This window comes from Cavia porcellus, unplaced genomic scaffold (assembly GCF_034190915.1).
Source record: "Cavia porcellus strain 051 isolate PalLab524CR breed Dunkin Hartley unplaced genomic scaffold, mCavPor4.1 scaffold_38, whole genome shotgun sequence".
NCBI lineage: Eukaryota > Metazoa > Chordata > Mammalia > Rodentia > Caviidae > Cavia > Cavia porcellus.
In genome coordinates this window covers 10542983-10552174 of record NW_026947521.1, presented here as the reverse complement: position 1 = coordinate 10552174, position 9192 = coordinate 10542983, and positions in this window count along the sequence as shown.

The following is a 9192-nucleotide window of genomic DNA, read 5'->3' as shown; positions in this document are numbered from 1 at the left end:
CTGAGGAAGTTCCATGAACATAGCAATACACAGTGTTTTTCCTTATTGTTTTACTACAAAAGTTATTCTTCTCATTAAAAAGCAGACATCAGTCAAAATTACTCAATAATAGAGCATGACTTGTACTGCACAGTATTCCTTATGTTGCCCAATCCAAATAATTTTTCTATCTGATGGTTTGTGTTGATCTTTTTCATTATACACCAATCACTAAGGTAGTCTTTCAGCTACTGACTTATTTGACTTATTACCACTCCACAACACTGCTGAACTCTTGTTTAAAAAAAGAACCATACCTTTCCGGCTCATTCACCACATTCTTTGTTCCTGTCTTTTTTAACAATGCTGCCGCTTCCATTCTGTTTTCCCTTAGAGCAAGCATAAGTGGTGTGAGGCCTTCCTGTGGAGAAGCAGAAACAATTTAAAACCCACACAACTGCCTGCTTCTCAGCTGAACTGAACAACTTGTGAAGGACCCTGACTGTTAACCTGATATAGATAACAACACACAGCAGTCTCTTCCTTCTCACTCCCAGTGCTTCCACACGTGCTGCCCTGCCATACCCTCTGCAGTGCATGCTCTCTGCCCACAGTGGCTACAGAAACCCCAGGGTCACAACTCGCTCCAGTCACTGGTCCCAAGGGTCTTTCCATCACAGCTTTTATCATGGTACTCAGAGTTATGTAACACCTCCCGCTTCAATCAAATGCACCTTCAGGGCAGGGGCTGTATCTTTTTTCTCAGTAGCTCCAACCATAATGCACAGTCAAAAATTATTGAAGGATTTGGATTAAATTAATGAGTTAAATCATCATCCCTAGGGCAGGAATTCTCAACCTATCTTCCAAAGAATAATTTTCCATGACTTCTATGTCTCAACAGATTTGATAATCATGTATGAGAAATTATAAAACTGCATTATTTCCTCAGTATTAAAATCTCTTTACCTTTGCTTTACTCCTATTTAACATTACTTTTCTTCTGACAAATATCAACATGAGGAATTAACAGTCTCAGGGATACAGAGCTGAGAGCTTTCTAGTACTATGGAAATTTTTTCTGAGTTAGGCAAGAAACTTGTTGGATTCTCCCCCTAGTGTAAGGATCCAAATACAATTCTTAACCATTCCAGCTTTCAAGGAGTCCCTGAGGACATGATCCAAGTGAACATGGATTCCTTATTACTACACAATCCATGGGGTTCTGTCCTATTACTAGATGAAAGTGGAAAAGATCAGTACAAAATTTCAATTGTCATTTATGCTGATAATGCTAAGATCCCCACGCAGCATAGCTATTGTTTTTAATAAGTTATATTCTGTTTCCATTTTAATTACTAATGTTATAGAAATCAGAGGTAAAATATAGTTCATCAATAAAGATTCTAATACTGCTTAATTTGCATTTTTCCATAATAAATAAATTCTAATACTGCTCAAGATGGATTTTCTCATAATGAACAAATTCTAACACTGCATAATATGAAAAATTTCTCAGAATTTTCTCAATATGAATTTTCTCAATATGAAAACTGTATCATAATGAAACTCACTAAGTCGCTTATATTTTTAAGGGATAAGGCTGAAAAAGAAGATACAAAATTCTTGGTAACATGCACAAACTATCCAGTTGTGATTATAATTAATAATACCTTCAGGCATTCTAATAGGAACATGGTTACTTATAGTATATGGGAAACCTTTTTTAAGGAATCTCTAAACTTCATTCCATTTTAAAATATTCATTCTAAAATCTAGATTACATCCTTATAAATGAATATAAGATATTCTGAAATTCCTGACTACATTAAAATATACCATCATTTAAGAACTGGAAACTCTCACAGAAGGACAGTAGTGGGCAGGAAGAAGTACAGAATTGAGCCAATAGCAAACTGGATAAGCCATGGGAGCTTTCTGTACAGGGGGCACACCCTCACAGTCACAGGGGCTCTGAAGACAGCACAGCCTCTTCTTTGTGAGCATCTCCAACTTCAAATTATGGAGACGTTTTCTGAAATTTCATTGTGAATTCAGTTGATGGAAGCAAATTGCATAGAGCTAAGAGGCACATTTAGTCCATAGTGTTCTGCTTATATCTTTGCTGTGCATGTGCTTCCAAATGGTTGTGTACAATGTAAAATTCTTCCCTTAACATCATGTTTTACCAAAAAGAGAGGTCCTGCTATGAAATAAAAAAGATTATACCTATTTCAATAATTTTTCCAGCACGCATACTTTTCCTCCATGTGTATGCAGTTCTCCCTGACTGTTAAGCAGGTAAAAAGGAGTGCCGAAAGGAAATTATCAAAACTATTCCCAGCGGGACAGGGGACAGGAACATCTGTAATCTTATCATTCTGTGAGGCTAAGAAGAGGGATCCAAGTTCAGATTTGATTTCTGTCTCTGCAACTTAGTGAGACACTGTCTCAAATTTTTAAAAGTGATGAGTGATGAATGCTGGGGATGCAGCTCAATGGAAAAGTCCTAGGATCAATCATTAGTAACACACACACACACACACACACACACACACACACACACACACAAAATAAAAATAAGCAATAAAAATGTAAAAAACATTCCCACCTATGTTCTTACAATTTCATGGATTTTCACCAGGGGGGTCACTTAATACATTGAAATAGTCTATCACATGCCTTCAACTAAATACAGGCTCAAGATGGCTATTGTTCAAACTCCTGCAAATCACCATTTGTCAACACTGGGCCATTAATGATAATAAAGAGAGGCACTAATGATGATAAAGAGATGTGACATTCTTCAAGATTCAATCTCAACCATCAGAGAATTTCTACAGAGCTTCACAGTGGCAGTGACTGACTGCAGATGGGAGGGAAAGTGGTGGGATTCTGCAAAATAAGAGGTTTCACTGATGATCCTCCTTTTCACTTCCCATGGACAGAGGTAGAGAAAGACAAAAGGGACTTGGCCTGATTTTGTTGGAAAGGAGAGATTAGAAGGAAGTGGTATCTAATCCAACTCATCTAGAGATTTCTTCAGTTTCTGAGAATTAGGAATTCACCATTAAACATGCCTGTCCATTAAATGCTTCTGAGCTACGTCAGAATCTTGAGGAAATATTTTGAAATATCCATGTCAGGGCTTAAGACATTTACTGAACCCAAATCTCCAGGGCAGAGCCTCAACTGTTTCAAACCTTTCTCCTGACCACAGAAACGCACAAGTCTAGATGAGGACTAGAGAACCTAGAAGATGACATCAGTCTCATCTCTCATCTACACAGCCACTACTTTTTACTAGTTGAGAATTTAGACAAAAGGAGGGAAGGTGAGAGACAGGTACTCCATGGAAGCTCCATTTAATCCTCTTGGCTCAGGGCAGAACAGGGACTAGTACATTCAAAATACAACTGATCTCATCATACAAGCTCCTTAACTCCCAGCTCCCAGCAAAACATCATATGTTTGAAAGGACAATTCAGATTCTTATCCTAGTTGCTATTTCTGACTGAAAAGGAGAGGACTTCTCTTTATTATTCATTCATTTCCCTTGTTTCCCACTTAATCACCATGCCTCCAGTGAAAAACTGGATTGATCCAGTTCTCCTAAAATTTCAGGTTTATATCATTCTCTTTACTAGTTAAAAATTTTTAAGAGGACAGGAATATAGCTCAGCAGCACCATGCTTGCCTGGTAAGTGCAAGGTCCAGAGTTTGATTCCTAGTATTGAAAAAAAGAAAGAAAAAAGAAAAGAAAAAAATAAAGAAGTTTTATTCCCAAACTGAGTACAACCAGATTATCTGCACTATGGAATGCTGAGGTAGGCAGATTGCAAGTTTAAATTCAAATTAGGCAACTAATTTGAAACTCTACCTCAAAGTAAAACATAACACAAAAGAGCAGGAGATGCAGCTCAGTATGAATATTCTGTGTTCAATTTCCGGTACTGAATAGAAAAAAAAGTATTTTTCCTAAAAATTGATCTTATCTATGCACATGAACCAGAAAAAATATTTTTTCAAAAACAGCCAACCAACAAAGCAAACTCTATGGGCCTGCATTATTTCTAATTATTTTTCCTTCTCATTTTTCCCATTTAAGTCAAATCACCAAAAATGGATCATTTTTATGAGCTGTTAACAGCAACAAAATTACCACTTATTGTAAAATACTGTTGTTCTGTTTAAGTTTTAAAATAATACCTATTTCTGAGGCTAATTTTGCTGTCCTGTGTTGTTTTACACTAGTGCAAAAAAAAAAGAAAGAAAATATAACCATTTGGAAAAAATAACAGAAAAATGATTTACTTTTTAAATTTCAGTGTCTTCACAAATACTTGCTGTAAGTGCATAATAGAAACTCACATCCTCTAGCATTTCATTAAAACTATCAACATTGAAAGTGAAAACATTAACTATTAAGTTATTTAAAACAGTGTATTTCCATCCATGAAACACTTGACCTTCTAAATATGGAGAACTGACCAACCAATATGTCACTGTGAACAGGAAAGTATTTCAGAAACTTTGGAAAGAAAATTCAGTGCTCTATACCTTGTTTTTTGCCTCAGCATCGGCACCATGCGAAAGCAGTTTTGCTGCTAGTGAAGACTTTGAACTGTAAACTGCATAATGCAGAGCAGTGTTGCCCTTGGCATTGGCAATATTTGGATTTGCACCATGTTCCAAGAGAATACTAACACAGTCTTCCTCGTAGCATTTTACAGCCTGTGGGTATTGTAACAGAGGAGACACCATCAACTCAAGAAACTCCAAACACACTTTCCACATGCCTGGCCAAGGAGTTATATTCAAATTACATCAACTGACTTTGATTTTCAGCATTTAAATACAATCCCTTCCATGCTGAAATTGTTGGCTGCTATTTACCTTAATCAGAGCGGTGTCATGGTCACTGTCCCAGGCATTAAGGTCAAACTTTTTCTGTATCAGGAGTCTCACCACTTCTGGATGGCCATAGGCACTGGCATAATGCAGAGCAGTCCTGGGACAGTCAGAAAGATTATTAGGAAATTACAGCACTCCATTTCAAAATTCATAATTATTCATGGAATTGTGAACATTAAATACCTTTCACAATAAGTATTTAATTATCTTTGAAAACATAGAATGCTTAGCATCTCTTATTACTCACCTGTGAATGGAAGAGCAAGTGGGTGATGCTGCATTTGTGTGTGGTGCGGGGGATGGAAGCTGCTGTCTTGCACATACTAAACAAGATCCCTGCACTGCGCTACCTCCCAGCCTAGCGCAACCCACTGGAATAGAAAGAGCAGGCCTTGGATTTAGCTCAATTGGAATTTAATTCCTACTCTAAGTTCTTACTTTCTAGCCATCCCTTAGCCTTTCTGTGCCTCGGGATTGTCACCTACAAAATGAGGACTGAAAGCAGCTCTCTCACAAGACACCACTGTGATGGTTAAGTAAGAATCCACACAAAATTTTTTGAATAACTTCTCAAACAAGTAACAGCTCAGTAATTGTCTGATACTATAATGTCTCCTATTACTACTTAACAAAGGCAATATTTCAATTAAGTAAAATAAAATAATTCAAATGGACCTACCTTGTGGGGTTAGAATTATTTCAATAAGCCTCCAGACACTTTTTCTCATATTTTAACACCTCTGTCATTGGAAAGCCACACACAGCTCAGGAGACAACAGGTCTTGTGTAACTATAACCGGTGGTGTGGGAGGGCCCCTCCTGACCTTTGGAGTATGGGGGGCTTTTTTTAACATCAGCCTCTGTGTATGCTACTGATATAACACTATAACATAAACCAGCCTATAGAATGTTAAGGTATACCGGCCAGACTGGAAAATCCTTGCATGTGCCCATATAAGGGAGATGAAAAGACAAAAATTGTATAAAAGGGGGCAACTATACCATGTTAATCATGAATCTGCTGAGTTAGTGTCAGCACCAATGAAGCTGCCTCCTCGGGCAGCTGGAGTGCCCTGCCTCTCCATGTGAAAATCCCACAGCAGTGGCTTTTAAAAAGGTTTCTTCGTAAGGCATCATCACATGATTCATAGTAAAATCTATACATACAGATAATTTCTTTATTTCAGAAGAAGTAAAAAGTTATCAGAAATACCAATACACACACATAAAAATGAAAATTATCTGTGCTTAACTAATATTTCTGTTTTTCTCAAGGATTATTTTATTAATAGTCAACTTTCACTAGAGTTTCATATCTACTATAGAAATCAAGGATAAGAGAAAGGAAAGAAGAGCACACAGTACCGTTGCCAATACTAATCATAACATGCAAAATGCAAGGCACAAAAATGTCAAAATATAGAATACTCAGCATTGTTTCTGGGCCAATGAAACTGTTAGAAGGAAAAAATTTAATAAACTCCTAAATATTACAACTAGAATGAACTTCTCGATAATAAAAAAGAACAGAAAATGTCAAATGCCTGAAAATAACAAATTTTGCCACAATTTGTATACATTTTCTGTCTAAAACAAGACTGCAGCCTATCTATGTGTATGCAAAATTAAACTGACTCTTTGCTCAGTGGATATATGAAAGTGCATCTTTCCCTGTTAAGAATATATTGATGTGATGCCAATTTCTGTGATTATATATCACTCCATCCTATGAATGCACTGCAACTGATACAATCTCTTCTGTGAATCCATCACTATTTTAAGCAATACTGAAGAAATGAACATTAAATGCGTCTCTGTATGTCCTAAAGATATTCTAGAAGAGAGCTGATTGGTGGAGACATGCTTTCCTAGACTGGTATAGTACTTATATCAAATTTCCTATTTGAAAAAGTCATAAGCCATCTCCAGTTTTAAGCAGCAGAATAAACTTTTCTTCATTCTCACACTCTGTAACTGGAAAACATTTGATTCCTTTGTAAAATTAAATTCCCCTTATCAGGGACATTAAACATTTCTTTTTATGTTTACAGGTCACTTGTCAAACCAACCACATAATTTAGAGTTAAATATAGCTCAGCAGTACAGCCCAGGATATGAGGCTCACAGTGTTGCTATCTAGCATGGAAGTAAATTAGTATTCAATATTTTTCTTTGATGATTTTTTAAAAATTACCCTGTAAGTTTAAGATACATTTTTTATCTGCTGTATGTATGTATGATTTTGTTTCATCTGATGTATGATGTATTTTATGATGTATCTATTTATCTCTCCTTTATTTTATTTTATTTTATTTTATTTTTGGCACTGCAAATCTAACTCCTGACCTCACATTTTCATGTGGGCACTGTGCCACTGAGTTAATATCCCAGGCCCTCACAAGTATGTTTTTCATTTTGTTAATGATTTTCCAATATAAATGAGAATTTAATTTTTCTTTTGGTAGTCAACCTTGAGAATGCAGGTGGGGAAGGGGATGGCTGAGTGGTAGTGTGTTTCGCATGCACCATGTTCTAGGAGCAACCCCCAACACAAAAAAATGAATGTTCATTGTTGGTGTCATTCTTAGGAAGGCTCAAATAGGCTATGTGTTTTCTTTTGCTACTTTTCTCATTTTGTATGATATAAAATTTTTAATCAATACACCACCAGAAACTTTTGTGACATAAAAATCCAGGTTTTTTGGAAACACTTTACAGGCATTTCATTCATGAGTCATTCCAATTTTTCAACTTCTAAAAATCTGACAGATATTTGAATGTTTCCAGGTTTTCTACTAAGTTACATTCATTTATTTATTTTCTTTTGGGCTGTTGGAAAACAATTAATTTGTGAAAATGACTTACCGTGATACCTACGAAGGTGGGCTTTCACTACATTTTCTTAGTGACCCCATAGCGAAAGAGGCTATGGACACTCAAGTCTTATGCGATTTTTTAATTTAGCTTCTATAAAGCTGATACACAGAAAGCTCACATTTTGAGACTAACAGAACTTTCTAGTCAAGAACATGCAGCCACCTTCCCATCTCAGTTTTCTTATAAGGTTCCTTAGTAAAGAACATACATGCACAGGTGTACACTGATAGTAAATGGACACTAGATTTTCATCAGGTTAAGTTTCCACCCTAAGTTTGTAGATTACAGGAAACATGTCATAGTTCCCTTTTTAAATAATATGTACAACAGTACATCTCTTAACGTGATACTAAGAATAAAACTCTATACACGTGTTACCATGTTTAAATAGCTTTTCTGCAGTCAATAATGTAGTCTACACAGGAAGTATAAGTCCACTAAAAACCAGTGAATGTTTGGTTTTTATTTTGCAGCTTATGGACACCACCTGAGGATCGACTCTCTGGCCAGCTTTGCCTCCCAGGGTGGTGGGAATCCCCCTGCCCCCGCTTCACCCACTTCTTCCTCTCCTGCATCATCCTGGCCCCACTCACAGCCCCTGGGCCTGCAGCCCCATTACCTTTGCTTGCTGTCTGTGTAAACTGTGTCCGGTTTCTGGAGGAGACGCTCCACCTTGGCCTTGTCGCCCTTGCCGGCAGCCTTGTGGAGCTCGGGCACTGAGCTGTCAAAGATGCCTGGCATGGCATCCCCGTGACTCCTCCCATCGTCTCTGTTGCTTGGCGGTTTCTGGTCCTCACCGGGCAACCTGTAGACCCTCTTCATGGAAGAATCTCAGGCCCCTTTGACCTCTCACTGACTTTCAATGAATGCCCAGCAACCTCTTTTATCCCTAGGCTCTAATGGCCCTGTACATGTGCCTTTCCACAAGTCCTGAGCAAGAATCACAACCACCTCACCCGCTCGGCTTCTGAGTAAGAAGCCTAACCGCTTCTGCACGTGCCGTGCACGGCTCCCGAGCGAGAAGCCTAACCGCTTCTGCACGTGCCGTGCACGGCTCCCGAGCGAGAAGCCTAACCGCTTCTGCGCGTGCACGGCTCCCGAGCGAGAAGCCTAACCGCTTCTGCACGTGCACAGCTCCCGAGCGAGAAGCCTAATGACCTCTGCACGTGCAGGGCTCCCGAGCAAGAAGCCTTTAATTCTATAACATGAACAGCTATTTCTAAGATGACAATGTGTAACTTATCAACCAGCAATTTCTTACCATTTGTTTTTCTGTAAGTTTGTATCATTTCTACCCCTTTTTAAAAATATCCATGTCCATGTATTCTTTTGTTTCCTTAGGGTTAGGATTAGGGAATAGGCAGGGCACCGGAGCTGCTGAGAACGGACTGGAGAGGGCTCCCTTCAGTGGCTCTTACCCTG